The following is a 25,018-nucleotide window of genomic DNA, read 5'->3' on the forward strand; positions in this document are numbered from 1 at the left end:
AAGGTATGGTGACGCGTAAGGTCTTAGGAACCTACTAAGCCTGAGAGGCACAAACTCCACATGGTTGGAATTTTTAATGCCTACGTATACAATAAATGGAAGTTACAGAGAAGTAAGTTCAGGCCTGAGGACAGTGAAGGACATAGGAGACTTAGGTTCCCACATACTGCTTCCATATCCTGGAATTCTATGTCTTTTCAGTGGAACACTTTTGGCTGCTCTAGCACACTTTGACACGTATTGACTGAACTTGCAGTTCACTAAAACCTTGAGATCATTTAAACTTCTGGCTAGCTTCGTACTCCCTCATTTTTTTCCTTGTTAAGTTGATTTTTTTCCCCCACCTACGTATCCCTATTAAATTCCTTTATATGATATTCAACCCAGGGCTCAAGTTTGGATCCAAATTATGTGGAAGTATTAGTTAGACTTTATGTTGCTCTAGACCATATCTGGAGTATTTAAGTCTTGTATGCCACATGTTAGGAAAGTCATTGATAAGCTGGAGTGCATTCCAGAGGACAGCAAAGGACAAGGAAAACTTGGGTTACTACATAGTTCAGTCACTTTGTTTAAATTTATGCCTTGGTTTCTTAATCTGTAAAGGAGCAATGGAAGGAAATAACAGAGAGGGAGATTTAGGTGGCAGAAAAAAACTTCCAACAATTACTGCCATTCAGAAACGGAATCAACACGTGAGGTCTTCAAACAAAGGTACAGTACCCACTTTGTTATGTTTCAGAGGATGTAGAGGGGAGATTTATTTCCTGGTTGTACTAGATGGATCACCTCTGAGGTTCTGGGATGCTGGGGTTTCAGAAAGTAACAAGAAGCAAAGACGTTTCTGGTTCATCTCAGATTCAACTCCTTACCTCTCAGTCCTCCCCTAATATACCACTGACCGATATTTCTGGAGACTATAACTCCCAGAGCAGAATCCTAGGCACAGGGGTAGGGCAAGGGGAAAATGTAAAATATGAAATATTATGAAACACACCGTACTTCATCTTCCTCTGTCCCTCTCCCCTCCCCACCGTTGGACAAAGCTGCTGCAGCCTGGAAGTTCACATGCAGTCTAAGGAGGGAACCCAGGATGACTACAGGAAACACACCTGCGGTAGAAACTACAATGATCTTCCTGCTCAGCTCCTCTACCAGCCTCTCTGGCGTCCTTTAAGACCCACCTGAAACCCCATCTCTTACTGGATGTCTTCCTCAGCCTCTCTTAATTGTAGCGCCTTCTGGCTCTTAACTGTTTCTTAGTTATCCCGTTTACAGTTACATATATATATATACAATGTTTCTCGAGGCAGGGACTCTGCCTTTTTGGCATCTCCACCGCTTGGCACACAGCAGAGAACGTTTATTGACCGGCTGAAATGGATGAAGGGGCAGAGTTCGCTGCAGCCGCAGCCAGCTCACGCCCTTGGAAATCCCGTTTTGGGGGACGCCCGGCTGCGCACGTCCCAGGCCGGAGCGGAGGGGGTGACCCGTAGCCAGATGGCAGCCGTACTTGGCACTCGCAGGGTCCCGCGGGTCAGCGCAGAGGGAGCCCGCAGGCCGCGCTGAGGCCACGCCCCCAGCCGGCGGTTGCCTGGGTTACCAAACATTCTCCCCTCCCCCACCCCACGGCGCAGGGGGCTTCGGAGTTAAAGTTTGGGGGAAGCCAATAGGCTGCAGACCCAGAGTGGAACAGTAAGAGGCCAGGGGGCGGAACCCTTTGGCGTCCGTCCGTCGTAGAGATGAGGCGGAGCTAATTCATCCCTTTCCTCCCCGGCTCTCGCCTTCGGCAAGCTCCGGAACCAGGTCGGCTCTTTCCGCCGTTGGAACTCGGATCTCCGCGCCAGCCAGCGCGCGTCGCTACCGCCCTCTGGTCAGGGCCAGACGGTTCTGCGCGTGCGCTCGCGACCCCTGCCGTCCCCGTTTCTTCTCCCTCGTCCATCCCTCTTCTCCTCCGCCGGACTAGTACGCCCCCGACTTGGGGGTGTAGGGGGGTCAGGGTGGCGCTCGAAGTGTTGGTGCCAAGTGCCGGGGTGAAGTAAGGCTGAGGAAGGGGGACCTGGGGGTGGGACCGAACAGAGGCCCCCCTGCCCCGGAGGTCTCCCGGCGCGCGCCGCCTTCGAACTCCAGCGTACCTACTGCAGCCTGTTGCCCGCTGTTCCCCGCCTCCCCAACGGCCTCGAGCTCGGCGCTCGGGTTCGCGCCGACGCGGGCACGCGCCCGGCTGGCTAAGCGCTTCGGGCGCACGCGCCGATTGAGGCTCTCGGGTGGGGCGGGCAGATATCCCCCCAGAGGGGGTCGGGTGGAATACGTCGAAGCTCCTGCCCCCTCGGCCCCGGAGGTGATTCCCGGTCCGGCCCGCCGGGGCCTTGCTGAGGTGGGAAGTGGGGGAGGGGGAGGCGGCGGCTTTTACGTGGAGAGCGGGGGAAGAGCGCGGCGGAGGAGGCGGAGGCGGAGGCGGAGGGGAAAAAGGAAAGGTCCCCTTTTCTCGTCAGACCCCCCCCAGGGCATCCCGGACGCTGAGCCTAGAGCCGGGACGCTGTCGAGGCGAAAGCGGCCGCGGGGGAGGGGTGAGGTGAGTCTGGGGGAGGGGAGGGAGGAAGGGAAGAGACTGGGGGGAGAAGCTGGTTGAGCGACCCTGGTGGGGGAAGGGCCAGCGGTGGTTGGGGGAGGAGCTGGGGCAGCCTGGGGATGCGGACCCTGGAAGGATGAGAAAGGCCCTGCAGGCCCTGATGGCTGGGGGTGGGGGGCGGGGGGAAGGAGAAGGAGACGGTTAGGGGCTGTCCTCCGAAGGGGCCACAGGAGGGTAGAAGGGGGCTTCGTGGCTTGGGAGGCCGGTGGAGTAGGTAATGATAATAACGAGGTACCGTAAGACCCGAGGGGAGAACCGGGGAATGGGCTTTCTGGTGCCTATGGAAATAACGAGGCATGGTGGAGAGGAGCCGGGGACATCTAGGGAAATGGAATTGGAGGAAGACCTGGTAGCATTTGAAAATAAAGGAGAGAAGAGGGGGAAAGAGTAAAGATCCGGGGGCCCAGAAAAAGCAGCCTAGCCTAAGAGAATTGAAGAATTCGCGAGGCCAGGTGGTGCAGAAAGCGCGGAGGTCGCCTGTGGGCTTTTTTGTTTATAGGTTTTTCGGGGTGATTGGATTTATTTGGAATCCAGATCGTTTTCAGGCCTTGCCTCTCTGCTTGAGGAGCTTTTTTCTGGTGGTTTGGTGGTTATTCCTTGTTCATTCTGATGGTACGTCTTATGCATAGCATGTTTCCCCTCTGCTCAGTAGGTAAATTAATACTATATGGAAATTACCTGGGGCTTAACGAGCAGCGGAGGGGGGAAGCGCACCTGTGCTGGGCGGCTGGCTCGGATGGAGTCGGTGGCGGTTCAGCAGTCTGGGACTTTGGGGAAGGCCAGGAGTTTGTTCGCTTTGTTGTATGTTTTAGCTACCCTTGGAACTATATTGGGCAGCTCTGAGAGAAAGCTGAGCTGTTTCTGTTTTTTTTAATGTTGTTTTCTCACTTGTCAGTTGCCCTTTTGTTTAATGTACAAAATTGGTTGATTTCATGATAGTAATCCCACTTCTCCGGATTGTTTCTTGATGGTAATGCTTTTTTCTACCCTCCTTTTTCAGAATGGTTTGAAAAGATTATGGGAAAACAATTCTGGTATTTTTTTTTAAAAAATGTCTCTTACAGATAGATTGAATGATTAACATTGTTTCTTGAAGTGCCGCCTGTGGTCAGATCTTCATAAATCCAGTTGAAAGCTTTTCCTCTTTAAGGTTTGCTTCCTTAAAATTGTTGGGAGAATAGAAGTTTGTATCTTTAGGAGCCAAACTTGTGGTATTAAGCTGCTTTTCAACTGTCCTAAAATCCATTTTTTGTGGGCATTTAGTGTTCTAAACTGTCTCCTTTTTTGGCATGTTGTGAAAAGTGAATCCAGTTGAGAACTGAGAATTTGATTTGCAGTGGCTTTATTAATGACAGTACAGACTTGCTTGTTACTAAATCTTGATTGCTTGCTTGGTTTCTTATTTTCCTAGGCTAGAACAAAGTCGCAGTAGTAAATAAAATGAACTGGTAGAAACTCAAGCCAGATGAAATACTGATTCTGGCAATTTGGGGACACATCTGGACAATTTACTGAAGAGGTATCCTGCTCTTTGTTGTTTGAGATCATTTCTGAGGTCCCAGGTTTTTTTGGATTTTTTTTTTGCTTATATTTGTGATTTTTTTGGTATGCCTTAAATTTTTTTATTGCCTTTTGTTTTTACATGAGCTTCATTTCCAAATATATTCTTCTTCCTCCCTTATCCTTCAAGATATCCCTTGTAACAAAGAATTAAAAAAGGAAAAATGTCAGTTAAGCAAAACTAATCAAGTCACTCAATCACTCAAGTCTGATAGCATATGAAGTGTTCTGCATTATTAGTCAGTCCCTTCCTTTGTAAAGAAGGGAGGAAGCTACATTTTCTCATCCTTGCTTTCTAGGGCAACCCTACATGTGATTTCATTGGTATTGGGAGATGCTTGGTGTAGACACTGACTCTACCAATTCAGATCGTAAACTGTTCTGCTACTTGCAGTCTTAGGAAGTTATTTGGGATATTGAGAGGTTAAGAGACTTGACTGTAAATACAGAGGTAGTATGGCAGAGGTGGGACTGGAGCCCCAGGTCTTCCTGACTTCTGAGGCCAACTCTATTTATCAGTGTGCTTTGCCTGTTAGACACACCTATTGCTTTGTTAGTCTTGTATGCCACAGAAAGGTGTGTAGTATATGTGACACTAAACTAAAGAAAACCAAAGAAAATCCGCAGTGTTCAAGTGTTCTTCATACTATTTTTTTTAACTTTATATTGGCATTATATTTGGAATCCTGAACACTCATCTTCAGGATTTCAAGTCCTACCTCAGATACTGTCACTTAATTATGCTTTGGTTTTCTCATCTGTAGAATGAGCTGGAGAAAGAAATGGCAAAACACTCTAGTATCTTTGCCAAGAAAACCCCAAAATGGGGTCACAAAGAGGACCTTTGCAGGTCCCATTGAATAGCTTCTAACCTCTCATATCTTGAGGGTATATAATGAAATTTCATGCTTCCTATTTTTACTTATATTCTGACTACCCACATAGCAAATCGGGTCCTAGAGAAGGAACTACACCTATTAGCGATGCTATTTACAAACTTGATTCTATTTCATGTTTTGGCCACAGTTTGTGATTATCATGCTTGATCACTTTTAGGTATGGCTTTTATTATGAAAGAACACTGGACTTGCAGACAAAAGGTTTGAATCTTTCTGACCCTCATTGTGTAACTCTGGAAGTTACTTAACTTTTCTGAGCTTCAGTTTCCTCATCTATAAAATGTGGATAATTATATCTCTGGTACCTACTTCACAAGATTATTGTGAGGTTTAAATGAAGTAACTTACGAACGTGCATTTCAAACCTTAAGTTGCAATATAAATATTGATGTATGCATATGTGTGTATAAAATAACATTTTTTAGGCGGGATATATCACTAGATAATCTTGAACTCAAATCCTGACAGTAAGAACTCAGAAACAGCACTATCTTTACATATATTATTAAGGTGATGTTTTAATAATAACACTAATGATTACCACATTTGTATAGCAACTTAAGCTCTGCAAAGCACTTTCCATATATTATCGTATGTAGAATACCAAATATCATGGTATAGTTGATTAGAAAGCTGACCTTGAAGCCAGAAAGACCCGGGTTCAAGTACTGACTTTGATATATACTGCCCCTGTGACTCTGGATAGTTCTCCTAACTTCTCAGTACTCTAGACAATTCTCTAAGACTGAATTGCAGGGAAGGTACCAATCTCTAAGGACAGAGGGAGTTTACTTGTGCAAGAGTTCACTATGCCAGTTAAATCAAAGGTCTGGTCCCTAGCCACGTATATGATGTTATCTGGCAAGAGTTAAATTTCATTTTGACTTGAGTCTCTTTATTAATCAGTTGAAAAATTCAGCTGGAACAGGAGATGGAAGTTTCTGTTAAATATGTTGTCTCTTAGTTCTGAGGTTTCACTTCATACCCAGCAAATTGGCAAAGATGTTAAAAGATGTAAATGGCCAACGTTGGAGAAATTGTGGAAAGATCGACACACTGATGTATTGTTGGTGGGACTGTGAATTGATTCAGCCGTTCAGGAAAACAACATGCAAATGAGTGTGTCTAAAATGTCTTTATTTTTTGACCCAGAGATCGCATTGCCAAGGAGGTCAGTTACAAAAAGAAAGATCCCACATACACCAAAATTTTTATCACAGCCCTTTTTGTAATAGCAAAGAGCAGGAGACAAAGTAAATCCCCATCATTTGGAGAATGGCTGCACAAGTTTTGGTATGTGAATGTAATAGGATATTACTGGTCTTTAAGTACTGAAGAATATGAATTCAGAAGCATGAGAAGACTTCTATGAACTGAAGTGCATTAAAGTAAGCAGAACCAGGAAAAAATAACGACAATGTAAATGAGAAGAACAACAATGGCAAAATAGTCAAAGCGATGCTTTGAAATTATAGTGATCAAGCTGGCCCCAAAGAAAAGGTATCCAAGGGCACCTGTGGTTCTGTGTGTGTGGGACATGGCAAGTAACAGCAGAATTTTTTGATTTATCAGTTTGCTGAACTCCTTTTATAAGGAATGGTTTCTTGGGAGGAAGTTAATGGGATATATTAGGAAATGTAGATAATGTAAAAATGAAAAATATAAATAAATATTTTAATAAATTTGTTGTCTTTACATGTGTACAGTGAGGAAGGTACTGTTCATTGCACATTGAACTTTTTCAGCCACACCTGTGACCATAGATAATCATCTTAGCAAAATCTTCTGTGTATGTATGTATATGTGTGTGTGTATATATATAAACATATACATATATATGTATATGTATGTATGTATTTGAAAATTGCGTTATCAGTATGGAGCAATCTGTGCCAGTTATTTGCCTTCGAGGAAATTCAAAGTATCTTATCCTTTTTCCCTTGAAAAAAAGATTCATTTTTTTGCTGGCCACCTTTTCTTACGTTCTAGGCAGATGGCTTCTGACTGTGGGAAGAACAGGAAGAGAATTTTGGGGATGTTAACTTGGTCTGTACTGGACCAGTAACGCATTGCTAAAATCACTTGTTTGACCCCCATCATCTGTATAGCTAAAGTGAGTTATCACACACTGGCAAGCATGAAATTGCTGAAATACACTGTCACTGCAGAGTGACAAAAAACTGTCTCAAGTTGTGGCTGGCCTCCTACTTCATTTTTTTTCAAATGCTATAAAAATAATTGTCTTCTTGCGATAAATATAAAGACTTCCCAACACATCTTCCACATTTTACAGTGTTTCTCTTGCCTCTGCAGTGTCTTCAAGTTGCTCTTAGTTGGGATCTCACAGAATAGATCTTGAACCCCCCAGTTATCCAAGTGAAATTACCTTTGAACTTTGCCTCACTTTGGTGCTGTGAGATCCCTTAAAGACAAATTGGTTCTGAAATATCCATTAAGATTCTAACCAGTTTTCTGAATTCCTAGGATTGACTTTAGGGCCAGCATGTCCTTCCAGCTAAATAGAGAATTAGAATTCATTTGAATCTGAGACAAATCCCTGATATGATGTTAGGTCCTAACAACTCTCTGTGGGTTTTGTGGGTGTAGCTTGGGTGCCCAGTGACCTAAATTAACCAGTTAATTTATAATATATATTATATATATAATTTATATATAATATTATCTAGTTAATTTATACCAGTTTCTGGCTGACTATACTACTCATTTTAACAAGATGTAGTAGTAGTGTCTTTTGTCTGCAGGGCCAGGCAAGCCATTTTACTAGAACGGAACCTTAAATAGTAGCCCTCCATTATTGAGAAGGGAAAGGATGTGGTAGTTTTGGGAAGCTTGAATATAGAAGAATTATTATGAAAATGATTTAATTATAAGTATATGATTTTAGAGGAAGTAGCTTAATCTTTGACCATTAAGACTTGTGGTAAGGAGCATGTGAAGGGGCAATGAATCAGGGTTGATAGGTGAATTTATCATTTCCCTTTTAACTCGAAGATGCTGTTATTTACTATAGGGTGTGTCTGAAAAGACCAATTTATAAAACCTATCTTTTCTGCCCAAATACATATAGTCTACTTAGTAACAAATGCCAGCTTTTGTTGTTTTCAAGCTCCATCTCAGGAGCCTTACAGTATTCTTCTTCAAATTATCCACACAATCTCTGATTACAACTTGTCTTAGTAGTTAGTTAGCCTATTGCTGTTTTCCGATTAATATACTACTGTGTTACATTGATTTTGATTGTGTATTATTGTTTTATTCAGATATTTCTGTTGTGTCCAGTTTACCCTTTTTCAGTTCTTGAGCCTTATTAACCATTATTCACGTGACGAGCTTTGCTAGGTTAGTTGCAACAAGACCTTAGCTATGAGATGGGACTTCTTTCTTAAAAGTTCTGTCTTAATATGTTTCATAGAAGTTTCTTAAAAGTTCTATGCAACTGAAAGACCCTTGTCTCATAATTGAATCATTCCTTTGATTTTCTTAAGGTTTAATGACGTATCTACTAGTTTGTCAAATATGTACCCAGGTTTTGTGGTACTGTTTTTCAGTTCCTTACTGCTTTGATATTGTTTCTTTTTTTTTTATTTATTTAACTTTTAACATTTATTTTCACAAAATTTTGGGTTACAAATTTTCTCCCCTTTTATCCCTTCCCCCCCCCCCAAACCCAAGCATTCTAATTGCCCCTGTGACCAATCTGCTCTCTCCTCTATCCTCTCTCCCTGTCCATGTCTCCGTCTTCTCTTTTGTCCTGTAGGGCCGGATAGCTTTCTTGACCCCTTAACCTGTATTTCTTGTTACCCAGTGGTAAGAACATTACATTTGGTCCTAACACTTTGAGTTCCAACTTCTTTAGCTCCCTCCCTCTCCACCCCTTCCCCTTGGAAGACAAGCAATTCAATATAGGCCAAATCTGTTTAGTTTTGCAAATGATTTCCATACTAGTTGTGTTGTATAGGACTAACTATATTTCCCTCCATCCTATCCTGTCCCCCATTACTTCTATTTTCTTATGGTCCTTTCCCTCCCCATGAGTGTCGACCTCGGATTGCATTCTCCTCCCCATGCCCTCCCCTCCATCCTGCTTGTGCCCCTGTCCCCCACTCTCCTGTATTATGAGATAGGTTTTCCTATCGAAATGAGTGTGCATTATATTCTTTCCTTTAGTGGAATGTGATGAGAGTAGACCTCATGTTTTTCTCTTGCCTCCCCTCTTTATCCCACCACTAATAAGTCTTTTGCTTGCCTCTTTTATGAGAGATAATTTGCCCCATATAACTTCTCCCTTTCTCCTCCCAATATTTCTCTCTCACTGCTTGATTTCATTTTTTTTTTTAAGATATGATCCCATCCTCTTCAATTCACTCTGTGCACTCTGTCTCTATGTATGTGTGCGTGTGTGCATGTGTGTGTGTGTGTACTCCCACCCAGTACCCAGATACTGAAATGTTTCAAGAGTTACAAATATTGTCTTTCCATGTAGGAATGTAAACAGTTCAACTTTAGTAAGTCCCTTATGACTTCTCTTTGCTGTTCACCTTTTCATGGTTCTCTTCATTCTTGTGTTAGAAAGTCAAATTTTCTTTCTAGCTCTGGTCTTTTCATCAGGAAAATTTGAAAATCCTCTATTTCATTGAAATACCATTTTTTCTCCTGAAGTATTATACTCAGTTTTGCTGGGTAGGTGATTCTTGGTTTTAGTCCTAGTTCTTTTGACGTCTGGAATATCCTATTCCATTCCCTTCGATCCCTTAATGTAGAGGGAGCTAGATCTTGTGTTATCCTGATTGTATTTCCACAATACTTGAATTGTTTCTTTCTAGCTGCTTGCAATATTTTCTCTTTCACCTGGGAATTCTGTAATTTGGCCACAATACTTAGGAGTTTCTCTTTTTGGATCTCTTTCAGGCGGTGATCTGTGGATTCCTTGAATATTTATTTTGCCCTCTGGTTCTAGAATCTCAGGGCAGTTTTCCTTGATAATTTCATGGAAGATGATGTCTAGGCTCTTCTTTTGATCATGGTTTTCAGGTAGTCCCAGAATTTTTACATTGTCTCTCCTGATTCTATTTTCCAGGTCAGTTGTTTTTCCAATAAGATATTTCACATTATCTTCCATTTTTCGAATCTGCACGCTATGTTCTGTGATATCTGTCTTTCTCATAAAGTCCTTAGCGTCCATCTGTACCATTCCAGTTTTGAAAGATCTATTTTCTTCAGTGAGCTTTTGAATCTCCTTTTCCATTTGGCTAATTCTGCTTTTGAAAGCATTCTTCTCCTCATTGGCCTTTTGAACCTCTTTTGCCAATTGAGTTAGGCTAGTTTTCAAGGTGTTAATTTCTTCAAGATTTTTTTGGTTCTCCTTTAGCAGGGAGCTGATCTGCTTTTCATGCTTCTCTTTCATCCCTCTCATTTCTCTTCCCAGTTTTTCCTCCACCTCTCTAACTTGATTTTCAAAATTCTTTTTGAGCTCTTCCATGGCCCGAGCCCATTGGGTGGGCTGGGACACAGAATCCTTGATTTCTGTGTCTTTGCCTGATGGTAAGCATTGTTCTTCCTCGTCAGAAAGGAAGGGAGGAGGTGTCTTTTCTCCGAGAAAGTACCCTTCAATAGTTTTATTTCTTTTCCCTTTTCTTGGCATTCTCCCCAGCCAGTGGCTTGACCTCTGAATATTCTCCTCACACCCACCTCCCTCCTGGTCCTCCCAGCCAGCGTTTGGGGACTGAGATTCAAATGCTGCTTCCCACCTTAGGGCTTTTGGCGGGGGCAGGGCAGCTATTCAGTGTGAGAATTAAGTTCAGTTGGTCAGGTTGGGGCAGGGCCGCCTCTCAGGCTCAGTTCCCTCAGGGGGTTTATGTACAGACCTTCCACAATGGATCCAGGCTCCCACCCGCTTGGGGAGCCCCTGTCTGCAGCCGCCTCTCAGCTTCTATCTCCCAGGGGGGGCCCGAGCCATGGGGGCACCCCACTCCCCTCTCGACCTGCCAAAGACACTCTCTCACCTACCCCCGTCAGTCACCTGTTGGTGGGGGGGCTTGTGTCGCCGCTGGAGATCCCGTCCCCGTAGCCCTCTCGGATCTTTTCCTCACGGTGTCGCTGCTGCGTCAGGGCTGCCCTCTGCTCCCCTTCCCGGCGCCCAGTCCACGGCGCGAAGGACCCCCCACGAGAGGTTTGCAAGTCTCTCCGGAACAGAAATCTCCCTCGCTCCAATATTCTGTGGTCTCTGGGTGCAGAATTCGCCCTGGGTTGGTCCCCTCTAGCCGTTCTGTGGTTTGTGGGTTCGGAGCTGTGTGTATGTGCGTCTTTCTACTTCGCCATCTTGGCTCCGCCCCCCCCCCCCATATTGTTTCTAAGTTGGCAGCGTGAGGTAAATTTTTGGTTTATTTAGGTCTGCTGGAGTCATAGTAACGTGTGGCTTTTGTTTGTAGTCCGAGAGCCTATAATATGCTGATGCTGCAATTCCATTTAATATGGCGTACCATGTGTTAGTGTTTCAGGACACAGAAGACACAACCTGTAATTGCTACATGTTGTCTTGCCCATAAGAGGCGGCTAAGTGAGTGGATAGAGCACTGCCTGAAGTCTGGAAGACCTAAATTCAAATCTGGCCTCGGAGACTTACTAGCAGTGTGACCCTGGGCATGTCACTTAATGTCTGTTTGCCTTAATCCACTGGAAAAGGAAATGGCAAACCACTCCAGTAATTTTGCCAACAGTGGTCCACAGGGTCACAAAGAGTTGGACACAACAAAAATTGGCTCTTGCCTGTAAAATAGTTTGGGAAGCTTCAAGTCCGTATAAATAGAAAAGGCCTTTAAAGAGATATTTGCTACCAGCATCTTTTTTCCTTGGAATTTCAATTCTAACTGTTTAGAAAGATAAGCAGAATTAGATTAAATTCCTGATTTACTCCATTGGTGACAGAAAATGGAATTGGGGAGACAATCCAAACATAACTGAATCGACCAATTGCTCCATTGTGAAATAGCATTAGGATGATCAGTTTCTTCTCAGCTCTTGAAATAGCTCAGTATTAATGGTATATTTACATTTTGCTTCCGTGGACTACATTATTCTTGCATTTAATTTTTAAAAGGCTTGATAGCTACATATAGCCAGAATCTGCCTAGCATAGTTGCAGTTAATATTGTTGCTGAGCAGTTGATACAAGAATTCTTTGGCCTGTATTTAATAGCAGTGGAAAGAGAAGATGGAATCAAAATTTCTTTTTCTTTGAACTCTGTTAATGTTGATAGTATGCTGTCAAATGATACGTCTAAAACAAGAAAGTAGAAAGCCATATTAAAAAGATTAGTTTGTCTTTTTTCAAATGCCGTTTATTCCAATTTAAAAGTCTCTAGATTAATGGTGTCATGTAGCTGGAAGATTTAGATCTTTTCTGTTTTGTCCTCATAAGAAAGTATTTTTCTATAAATACTATAATCTCTTTTTTAGAAAACTTTATTGTGGAAATCTGCTTCCTGTATTTAACACATGTTAAACATACATGTGTCTGTGTGTAAATATATGTGTGTGTATATACATATATATCACATAATTCTTGTGCAGTTGATCCAGTATTGTCTTTTATTCTTCTCATCGTACCTTGACTGCCCTGGGGTGATGTACTGAAGGGGACAGATGAGACCAAAATAATGAGAATCATGAAAATCCCACCCACTCTCCCTTCAGAGAACTGCATCCAGACCATATGTCCTACTTTTAGACAGTCCCACTCATTTCACTATGTACTAAAATATGAGGCAGCAGCTTTAAGCAGAAGACTAGAGAAAACTTTAAAAGTTAAAAAAGATAGTTATTTGACTAGAAATGGCAACCGTAGCATACTGAGGTGGAACAATTAGAAGTAAATCCCTTAATGAGAAAAAGTGTTGCAAAGTTCTCTACATATTCTCTATCTATAATAGACAGAATGTCATGCAATGACAAAAAACAGTAACCTATGTATAGCAATTTGGGACCTCCAGAACAGGTACCCTAAGTTCAAGGTACTTGTTGGTTCCTTGGTCTCAAAAAAACACCATGGTTTGTGATTTCCTCTACCTAAATGCTTACTGTTTCTTTAGTCAGTCAGAGGATGCATTTAGTTCAGAACCAAAGCACTGAAATAGCATAGAAAGAAAATTCAAAATAGTATAGCCCCACATAAACCTAGGGCATATTTAACCATAGAAATATACATCATTGGTTGGGGCAGGTAGGTGGTGCAGTGGATAGAGCACCAGTGCAGGAGTCAGGAGGACCTGAGTTCAAATCTTACCTCAGACACTTGACACTCACTAGCTGTGTGACATTGGGCAAGTCACTTAACCCCAATTGTTTCATCCTGGGTCATCTCCAGTCATCCTGATGGATTCAGATGGCTCTGGAGGAGAAGTGAGGCTGGTGAACTGCACAGCCCTCCCTCACTCAAAGCAAAGTCAAGTGCAAGTCATGTCATTATTTCTCTAATGGCATGGTCTTCTTTGGCAATGAAGGACGAACACACACATCATTGGTAAGAATACATAGTATGTAGGGTGGGGACCACCAGCACCTTCTAGAATTAAGAGTAGGCTCAACTACAGTTTGGAGCTATGCCCAAAAGGCTATAAAACTGCATACCCTTTGACTCAGCAATATCACTGCTAGGTCTATATTCTAAGGGCATCTAAAAAAGGAGGAGGGGAGAGAACCTATTTGTACAAAAATATTTGTAGCAGCTCTTTTTTTGGCTAAAAATTGGAAATTGAGAGGGCAATGGCTAACTGAGCTATGGTACATGGTTGTGATGGAATATTATTGTGCTGTAAGAAATGACAATTAGGATGATTTCAGAAAAATCTGGAAAGACAAATGAACTGATACAAAGTAAAGTGAGTAGAACCAGGAGAATGTTGTACACACTAATATTGTATGATGAAGAACTCTGAATGACTTAGCTATTCTCAGCAATACAGTGATTGAGAACAATTCCAAAGGAGTAGGGTAAAGCATTCTATCTGTCGTCAGAGAAAGAACTGATGCTATCTGAATACAGGCTGAAGCATTCTATTTTTCACTTTCTTTCGTCCTTTTTTTTGTTCGAATCTTCTTGTACAAAATGACTAGTATGGAAATGTTTTACATGATTGCACATGTATAAATTACATCAGATTGCTCTCTGTCTCAGGGAGGAATAGAATTTGGAACTCAAAACTTTAAAAAAGTGTTTAAAAATTGTTTTAACTTGTAATTGGGGAGAAACAAAATATTAATAATTAAAAAAGAATAGGCATGATATGATCTCTTAAGTTCTTTTATACTGAGTTTCTGTGATTTTTTTCTTCTCTCTGGCCTGCTTTTTTGGACTTTCCACTGAAGATCTTTCTGTTTTTGCTTTGTACATGTTTCAGTGGCCCCTCCCTTTTTTTCTTCATCACTGTTCCTAACCCACTTTTCTTTCCAGTGATTCTTAAATTATTCCTCTTTTTCCTGGAGAATTTATATGGGACATAGGATCATAGATTTAGATCTAGTCCAACCTCCCTAATTTTACAGATGAGGAAATCTTACTGTTTTCTTTAAACATTAGAAGGGATGTCATATAGAGGATGGGTTAACCTGAAGTAAAAATTAGAAGGAATTAGTGGAAATTATAAATGAATATTTTTGGTCAGCATAAAGAAAAACTTTCTAACGTTTTTGAGTTCTCAAACACTGGACTGCTTTATTTGGTAAAACAGAGGTTGAATGACTATCTTTTAGGGATGTTATCAGGATTCATTCATTGAATAAGAAGTTGGACTAGATGACCTTTAAGGGCTCTTCTGGCTCTTTTAAGATTCAATGCTTGTAAGTCTTCTTGGGAGTTAGAGGTAGGTCTGGGGAGCAGTAGACAGTAACAGCAAAGAATTTTAACAGGCGGTAGATTAACCTCAAAGGGAAGCTCAAACAATGAATAGGTTGAGTGAATAAGTGTTGACTTGGCATTTGCATTCACATAAATTGGCATGGGTACCTGTGAGTTCTTGATGTTATGGGCAGTGGACCAAGCCGGACTCAGATTGGTCTTGTGACTCAAGTTTGGGATTGTAAGGAAATGAATGTTGCAGAACATCTGAGAGTTAACAAAAGGTTCATTTAGTTATAACATGGAAAAGATATTCAACCAGGATACAGTGCTGGTTCAGGTAGGCAAAGCCACTCCTCATTTCCATATAGAAATGTGTGTGATCAGGGCAGAATGTTGACTTTAGGGTCAGATTGTTAAGTGTGAAGGGCATTTAACTCCTCAAGGGCAGGCCTTTTTATGCCTTTGGCTTCTAGGAAAGCTGTTTCAGCAGCTCAAATCATAACCCCCTGGACCAATCTCATCTTGGAGATAGCTTCTTTGCCTTTTAGGGAAAAAGCTCATCCTACCTGGCAGGATCTTAGGTGATAGTACACCTACCCCCACTTTGACAATTCTTATTTTTATTGGTAACATAAGCCCAACTGCTGCTCTGTTTTCTCTTTGTTCCAAATGAGGATGACAGAATGTAATTTGGTACTGATAGATAGATATAGATATATGCTGGAAATAATCTGTTGTATGTTTTTAAGTGCTCAAAGCAACCTGGTAGACAAGTGTTATAATGTTCATTTGTCATGTTGGCACTTAAAAGTCAAGCCAGCAGGATCACTGAAATGATAATTGATATTTATGCCGTTTTTTAAAGTTTGCAAAATGCTTTCTTCATAGTAACCCTGTACATTGGGTGAGAACAAGTACTTTTGGAGGAGGAGCTGAACCTGTGATTTTATTGCTCTGTGAAATTTCCAGTGTGGAAATTTCTTCCACTGATTTAGTTAAGCAACTTTTTAATAATTACCTGTGGCATTGAGAGGTTAAGTGATTTGTTTATTAATTATTAACAGTTAATCAGTATGTGTCAGGTAGGACTAGAGTCCAGGTATTTCTTACTCAAAGGCTATTTTAAGAATTATTATCCCCATTTTACAGATGATACAACTGAGGCACAGAAAAGTTAAATGACTAATCTAGGATTACAGCTGGTACTTAAATAGGTATTAGATCTGTGACTTGAACTCACTTCCTTAGTGCCTTCAGCACATCATCCTGTTAATTAAGTGCAGCTTCTGTTATGTCATGACAAAGCTATTTATAGATATATTATTCTTATGAAGCTTAATATTGTGTGGATTGCCGTAGGTATTTAATTGGCCAGTGGTATTAAGGGTAAATTGGGAAAAATTGTATTTGTATGTCATCTTGGTAAAACAGTCTCAGCAGACTGGCTAACCCAGGTTAAGGGTAACTGATAAGCCTCAAAACTATTGGTGAGTTAGGGAGATGTTTGCCCCAGACATATGATATCTTTCCCTGGCAGAATGGGCAGATGAGAACAATTTGTTCCAGTGGCCATGAAGGTGGCTGAAGCAGGTGCTGTGGAGCACTTAGAGCTTGGTCAGACATTGAGAATACCAAGGTCATTTACTGCATTCCATGAATCACCAGTCTTTTTGACTTTGTCTTGCTACCGAACTTAGATGACTTGAAGAGAGAGAGTGAGGCTGACAGCTTTGTGCAGTTCTACCTCACTTAAATCCAGTTCACATGCAGGTCAAGACATCACCCATGATGTCATTGGTCTTCTTCGGAAAAACAAGGAAGAGCACTACACAGTAACTTTAACATATGATTTCAAAGCTGTCCTTCTTGTTTGTGTTTTCTTCTGTTATCTTCTGTGCATTTAAAAAGATTTGATGATACTCTTTTCTTTTGGTAACCTTTGCTAGCCCCTCCAGTCCCATTACCTTTCACCTCCCCTTTACAATTAAAAAAGGAAAGGAAACCCTTGTAACAAGTATACAAGATCAAACAAAACAGATTGCTATATTGTATGACTCATTCTCTACCTTTAGTCTATCAGCTTTCTCTCTGAAGGTGGACAGAATACTGCGTCATTGATCTTCTGGAATTGTGGTTGTGTACTTCAAAGGTGTCAAATTCTCTTGGGGCTAGCAAGATATTTCCTGAGTGGAGATACAATAAAACATAATTGGGAAATATTTAGCAACACTTAAAAAAATACAGTATAACACAAATAATGTGAATTTGTGGTCTTCTAAGTCAGTTGAGAATTGGTTTCTCTTTGAGTTTGACACCACTGGTATCCATTGATTAGAATTCTTAAGTCTTTCAAAGTTGTTTTTCTTTACAGTGTTATTGTAAGTTATTACAATAAGGTTATTAATTGTATTTTGTTGCAATAATGATATTAATAAATTATTCTCTGGGTTCTGTTCACTTCACTTTGTGTCAATGTATACAAATCTTCCTAGATTGCTTTGACACCATCTCTTCATTTTTTTTATCACATAAATAATATTCCACTCCATGCTTATGTATTTTCTAATGGATAATCAGTGAGAGAGGCATGGTTCTTTTTTTCAAATTAAATTATTTTGTTTTCAGTGCTCTGCAATCTCTTTCATATATCTTAGATTTTTTCCCCCTCCCTCCCCCTCCTTCTCCACTCCCTCCCTGAGACAGCATACAATTTAATATAGGTTCTACGCATACATTCCTATTAAATACATTTTCACCTTAATCATGTTACATAGAAGAATTAAAATGAATGGGAGAAATCATAAAACAAAACAAAACATAATGCAAAAGAAAATTGTCTGCTTCATTCTGCAAGAGCCATCGTTCTTGACTTTGCTGAGAATACTGATGTAAATAAAACAAAGACATTTAACACATGACATACAATGTAGAAAAAGTATATATTTGCATATTTACATTGAAACATAGGAAAAGCTATTGCTACTTTCTCAATTTTTGTCTTTTAACTACCTTTATAATATTTCATATTACAGGCCTTTTCCTTGAAATCCTTTGGTTACTCTGAATCTGATACTCCTCTGACTGTTCTGGCCACTTTCTTTATTTTCTTCTGTGGCTGCTTATTTCGACCTCTAAGAGAGCATTTCCTCAGGTTTTGACTTCTACTTAAATTCTTCTTTATACCTTACTGTCAAAGTTCTACATTCCTATTAGACTCCAGTCTATATCACTAGTGCTGATCTTTCATTTCCAATTAATTGTAAGACAGATTGTTTTATTGATGGGTTTTGTTTTCATATAATCATTTTCAAATACAGGGTATCCCCAAAGTCTTAGGAATTTATGTTCTACTATGGGGCTAAACCATGCCCCTACTTAAGTAAATATGTTATATTTTGAAGAGGGAGAAAGGAGTAACCACTGTGGAGTGGGAGAGAGTGGTGATTCAGAGTGGACAGTGGGGGGAGTGGTTTATTGAACGAAAAGTTGTAAGTGAAGAGAGAGTTCATTTTAGTAACCATAACACAGTTTATGTAAAATCATTAGATTGTAGAGTTTGAGGAGTGCCTAGTAGGTGAAATTAGCTGGGATATAGAGTACATCAAGGGAGTGATAAGAAATATGTCTGGAAGGGTAGGTGGGAGCCACATTGTGGAGTCCTTTAAATACCAGGCTGAGGAGATTGTATTTTGTGTTTTATACCCTGTGATAGGTAGTCACTGAAGCAGGAGAATGAGAGATTTTTTAAGCAAGAGAATAAGCCAGTACTATGCCTTATTTAACATGTCACCTTTCTTTTAATGTCATTCCTTTATTTGTTTTCTACTATTTCTATTATACTTTAGACCCTTATTTCAGTGGTGAACCATTACTTTCTACTGATTTGCCTTCGTTCTTTTCCCCTTCCAGTCTATCCTGGACACCGTTGCTAGATTAATCTTCCTGGAACATGCTTTTGTCATGTTCTTTACTTAAAAATTTGAATGGTTCCCCACTGCCTGCTTTCCATAATCTGACTCTTGTATTTCTATCCTTCTCTTATTTCCCCACATGCCATCCAAACTCTTCTTTTCAGTATCTCTCCAAAATGCCACATCTCTGTCCTTTTATCCATGTGATTCCTTCCTTCCAGAATGCCCCTTCTTAATAGTCTTTTTGGAAACCCACTCCTCAGTAGCTTTTCTGTCAAGAGGAAGGTATGTTTCATTTTTTTGTTCTCTGGGACAGTTTTTCTCTCTATTTCTTTGAGAATGGCTTCTTTTAAGTCATTTTTTCATTTGCATTCTTATAATCATTCTTTCCATTCTGATAATCATTATATTTATTGTTCTGGTTCTGCTTATTTCACTGTTTGTTCATGCACATTTTTCCATGTTTTTCTGAATTACAGGCTTAGAACTGGAAGGAGCCTGAGGTCAATCCCATTATTTCATAGATGAAAAAACTGAGGCCCAGAGACATTAAATGACTTCCCCAAAGTTACATATAGAATAAGTGACAGAACCTGGATGCTAACCTTGTGCTTGATATCATTTAGTCATTTTTCAGTCATGTCTGACTCTTCGTGGCCCCTTTTGGGGTTTTCTTGGCAAAGATACTGGAGTGGTTTGCTGTTTCCTTTTGCAGCTCATTTTATGGGTAAGGAAACTGAGACAAACAAGGTTAAATAACTTACCCAAGGTCATACAGCTAGTACGTGTCTGATGTTCGATTTGAATTCAGCTCTTCCTTACTCCAGGCCTGATGCTCTATTCACTGTGCCATCTACCTGCTTGGTACATACTTTTTTGTGTGTGAGTGAATGCTTTGTGTTGTCTGGTTAGATTATATGTAATAGCAGGTAGTAGGGAACATATCTTTCACATGTTCTGCTACATGGTACTTGGCATACCTAAAACATTCTAATGTAATAGATAATATTTGTGATGAATGATAAATGAATGGATTCAGGGAAATGATTCTCCTCATTGTGCTCCCTTCCTCAGACTTAGTCTTTAGTATTACCATTCAGTGGTAATATGCCTTCTTTACCCAACTAAACCTAAGTAAAATGTGAGAAAATTTCAGACAAGCCAAGCTGCTGATTTTTATTATAGGCACAATTTACAATAAGCACTTTATTTCAGGATTCTCTGTCAGCATGACATATATATTTTCATAGCAGAAGCCACATTAAAAACCCCTTGAGGCAAATGTATGGGAGGACATGGATGTCAGGTCACATGAGATTAGCTGTCTGGTTACGATCTTTGCTATTGAAGGAACTAGATCAGTGAGATTGCAGATCCATTTGAGTATCTGAGCCCTGCAAATTGAAACAAATTAATAAGGGCAATACCCAACTTGCATCATATTGTATGATGATCAACTGTGAATAACTTAGCTATTCTCAGCAATACAAAGATCCAAGATAATTCTGAAAGATTTATGATGAAAAATGCCTACCTCCAGAGAATGAACTGATGGAGTCTGAATGCAGATTGAAACATACTATTTTTTTAAAATTAATTTATTTGTTTTCAGTTTTCTACAATCACTTCCGTAAGCGTTAGATTTTCTCTCCTTCCCTGAGGTGGCATGTAGTCTTCTATGGGTTCTACACGTACATTCTTATTAAATACATTTTCACATTAGTCACATTGCATAGAAGAATTAAAATGAATGGGAGAGACCATGAGAAAAATCAAAACAGAACATAACACAAGAGAAAATATTCTGCTTCATCCTGTGTTCCAATTCCATAGTTCCTTCTCTGGATGTGGATGGCATTTTGCCTCAAAACTTCTTTGGGAATGTTTTAGGTTCTTGCATTGTTGTGAAGAGCTAAGTTTACCAGAAAAGCTCCTCACGCACTGTGGTTGTTACTGTGTACAGTGATCTTCTGGTTTTACTCCTTTCACTCAGCATCAGATCATATAAGTCCTTCCAGGCCTCTCTGAAGTCTTCTTGTTCATCATTTCTTATAGCACAGTAGTATTCCATTACATTCATATACCACAACTTGTTCAGCCATTCTCCAATTGATGGACATCCCCTCGATTTCCAGTTCTTGGCCACCACAAAGAGAGTTGCTATAAATATTTTTGTACACATGGGACCCTTTACCATTTTAGGATTTCTTTGGGATACAGTTCTGGAAGTGATTTGTTTTGTCCTTCATTGCCTAAGAAGACCATGACATCAGAGAAATGATGACATGACTTGCACTTGACTTTGTTTTGAGTGAGTGAGGGCTGTGCAGGTCACCAGCCTCACTTTTCCTCCAGAGTCATCTGAATCCAGTGACCAGATATTCATCGGGATGAGACAATTGGGGTTAAATGACTTGCTCAAGGTCACACAGCTAGTGAGTGTCAAGTGTCTGAGGTGAAATTTGAACTCGGGTCCTCCTGACTCCGCCACTGGTGCTCTATCCACTGTACCACCTAGCTGCCCCTCCTAGAAGTGATATTGTTGGGTCAAAGGATATGTACATTTTTGTAGCTCTTGGGCATAGTTCTAAATTGCTCTCCAGAATGGTTGGATTAGCTCGCAGCTCCACCAACAGTGAATTAGTGTTCCAGCTCTCCCACATCTCCAACATTTGTCATCTTATCTTGTCATGTTAGCCTCTGATAGGTATGATGTGATACCTCATAGTTGTTTGGATTTGCATCTCTCTATCTAATCAGGAGTATTTAGAGCATTTTTTCATATGACTATAGACAGCTTTAATTTCTTCCTCTGAAAACTGCCTGTTCATATCCTTTGACCATTTATCAATTGGAGAGTGACTTGTATTTTTGTACATTTGACTCAATTCTCTGTATAATTTAGAAATGAGGCCTTTATTACAGATACTAGTTGCAAAAATTCTTTCCCAGTTTTCTGCTTCCCTTGGTTGCATTGGGTTTGTTTGTGCAAAAACTTTTCAGTGTAATGTAATCAAAATTATCCATCTTGCACTTCGTAATGTTCTCTATCTCTTGTTTGGTTATAAATTTCTCCATTGTCCATAAATCTGACAAATAACACTATTCCTTGCTCCCCTATTTTGTTTATAGCTTCAGTCTTTATACCTCAACTGTGTATCCATTTGGACTTTATTCTTGTGTACCGTGTCAGGCGTTGGTCTATGCCCAAAGCATGCTATTTTTTACTTTTTTTTTTTTTCATTTTTTGGAGAGGGTCTATGTCTTCTTTCACAGCATGACTAATATGGAAGTAGGTTTTGCATGACTGCACATGTACATATGCACATGCACATATATTATTGTCTTAGGGAGAGTTGGGAAAAATGGAGAGAATTTGGAATTCAAAATTTAAAAAATGTTAAAAATTGTTTTTTACATGTAATTGGAAAAAATAAAATATTAAAGAAACGAAACAGATTTTTCAGTCAATAAGCATTTATTAAGCACCAAACTATGTTCCAGGTACCGTACTAATCACTGAAAGAAAGGCAAAAACAGTCTCCATCCTCTAGGAGCCCACAATCTAGTAAGAGACAGCAAGCAAATATATGTACAAATTGTCTATGTACAGAATAGATAGTAAGAGAGGGAAGGCACTAGAATTAAGAAAGATTGGGAAAAGTTTTTTTATAGAAAATGGAATTTTAGTTGAGACTTAAAGGAAACCAGAAAAACAAGGAGGTAGAGATGAGGGAGATCATTCCAGGCATGAGGAACAGCCAAAGAAAATGCACTGAGCCAACAGATGTAGTGTCTTGTTCATGGAACAGCACGGAGGTCAGTGTCACTGAGTCAGAGCATACTTGGGGGTTAAAAAGAAGACTAGAAATGTGAGTGGAGGGTGGAGGGTTATTTATAACTTTGATTCTCAAATAGAGGATTTTTATTTCATGTGGAACCATTGAACTTTACTAAATAGAGTTCTGACATAGTTGGGCCTGTGACTTAGGAAAAGCACTTTGGTGGCTGAATGGAAGATGGTAAACATTAGAAACTTTGCCCGAGCTGCTAGTGACCTTTCATAAAAAACTGCTTCATATATACCTTATGTATATTTTATACACAATTTTCTTCACACATGCTATTTCTCCTAATTTGATGCCAGATCCTTGACGGCAGAGGCTGTTCTTTTCCTAATTCTTCATATGCCTGGATCTCTTATCCATTTGGGAATGGCTCTTGGTCTCATTTCTGATATATGGACATAAAAATATACTTACACATATATAGTTATAGCTCAGGCAAAGTTTCCCAACCTTTTATGGTCCTTATATTCCTTGGATTTCAACAAACTTTACTTCCATTCAGTATGAAAGGAAATAAATTCTAATGTTTACCATGTGTATCAATATAAAATATATTAATTTTAGTAGGATAGAGCTATAAGCTATAATATAGATTTGTGTGTATGTATATATATGTGTGTGTGTGTATATATATGTATATGATAGAGCTAAAATATAACTGAAATAGCCCTTGTACACTTTGACAAGCTTCTCAAATTCACTGGGAGTACACACATTCCAGGTTGGGACTCTCTGCACTAAGGGGATCAAAGTAGACTTTCTATAGGAGCTGCTATTTGGGCTGAGCTCTGAAGGAAGCTAGATATTCCACAAGGCAAAATCAAGTTGCCAGGCATAGATAGGTGACCTGTGAAAAAGGTCCAGAAATGAGAAATGTAATAATGTCTAGTGTAGAGAATACTAAGTAGGCCAGTTTGACTGGGTTATAGAGTTCAGGAGTGGAAGTAATGTGTAGTCAGCCTAGAAAGGTAGACCAGCCTCAAGTTTTGGAAGAGTTTGTCAGACGGAGGAGTTGGCATCTTATTCTAGAGGTAATTGAAATTTCTTGAACAGGCATGGCACATGGTCAGACTTGTGCTTCTGTAACAGCAGTTTTGCAGCTGTGTGGAAGATGGATAATGGAGGCAAGAGACTTGAAGCAGGGTAACTAAGAGGCTGTTTAAGTAATCCAAGCAAGAAGTGATGAGACCTGAAGTGGGCTAGTGCCTCTTTAAGTATAGAGAAGGGGAAGAATGTAAGAGATGATAGGCAACTGTTGAATAATGGAGAGTGAAGAAAGAGGCAACAATGAATGAGGAAATGGTGGTGCCCTTGATAGAGATGTTAATAAGAGGGGAGAGTTGGGGGTGGTTAGTGGAAAAAGCGTTGAAGTCATAAAGACTAGTATTCAAGTTCCATTTCAGAGGCTTGGCAAGTAACTTATCATCTCTGGGCCTAGTGGGCTGGACTTATTGAACTTCAGGGTTCCTTATACCTCTGGATCAGTGATTCCATGAAATAGGCAGTTGTGATGCTACTTTGAAGACTTCTTGATCTAATTGATTTGCTCCTGGATCCATACATCTCAGAGGGAGTGTAGAAAAGCAAGGAGACTTGGTTGCTTAGTCATTGTGGGTTAATGGACCATGAAATTTATGTCTTATAATTGGTCTGCCCTTTTCTCTCTTCCTTGGGAGTTGTCCCTCTCCATTGAACGTTGAAGAAGAGATGGGAGTCTCCAGAAAAGAAACTTGTGGGAAAGGAGCAAGTGACAAAGAAGTGACTCTGAGCCAGAAGACCATTAACTTTCATTTTCAGTCTTTTCCATCCACTTTAGTAGATAATTTTTAAAACAGCTGACATTTATTTATAAAGCCCTTTAAGATGTATAAAATAGCATTTAAAAAAAATTGATCCTCGCAACAAGTTTATGAGGTAATTTCTACAAGTATTATGTTATATAGAGAATGGAGGCTCAGAGAGGTTGGGATTTGCCCATAGTCTTTCAACTAGTAAATATCAGAAGTTGTGTATGATTCCAAATTCAATCTTTCTACTTTACTACAGTGGCCTCTCATGTACCAGATTGCTCCCAGACGTCTCCCTCACTATGAGAAGGTTTTTACCAATTACAATTAGAGGATTATTAGTGATTTAATTTCTAATACCTTCTTGAGATGCATTTAAAGATGTTTTGCATTGGCAAAAGTAACTAGAAGTAATTTTGGAACTGGGGATCCTGGGGCAGTGCTGTGTAGATTGCCCTAGTTGGGGACCCAGAGGACAGCATGAGATACATACAGGGTACTTAAGAGGAGAGGGAAGATCCATTT

The 25,018-nt window shown here is 40.2% G+C and overlaps 1 protein-coding gene across 7 annotated transcripts in view; it reads left to right on the plus strand.

Annotated features, from left to right (window-relative positions):
* Positions 1-1,637: 1,637 nt before the first annotated feature.
* SPATS2 (spermatogenesis associated serine rich 2) overlaps positions 1,638-25,018 on the plus strand; it is a 145,167-nt gene continuing 121,786 nt past the window's right edge. For 3 of the 7 annotated variants that reach the window (XM_072654588.1, XM_072654589.1, XM_072654590.1), the window contains exon 1: positions 2,377-2,575. The gene's annotated coding sequence lies outside the window, so the exon portion shown is untranslated. Of the gene's footprint in view, positions 1,807-2,225; positions 2,576-25,018 lie in introns of those variants that run through there. The other 4 variants (XM_072654586.1, XM_072654587.1, XM_072654591.1 and 1 more) reach the window with 4 other exon arrangements.

Source organism: Notamacropus eugenii, chromosome 3, assembly GCF_028372415.1.
Source record: "Notamacropus eugenii isolate mMacEug1 chromosome 3, mMacEug1.pri_v2, whole genome shotgun sequence".
Taxonomy (NCBI): domain Eukaryota; kingdom Metazoa; phylum Chordata; class Mammalia; order Diprotodontia; family Macropodidae; genus Notamacropus; species Notamacropus eugenii.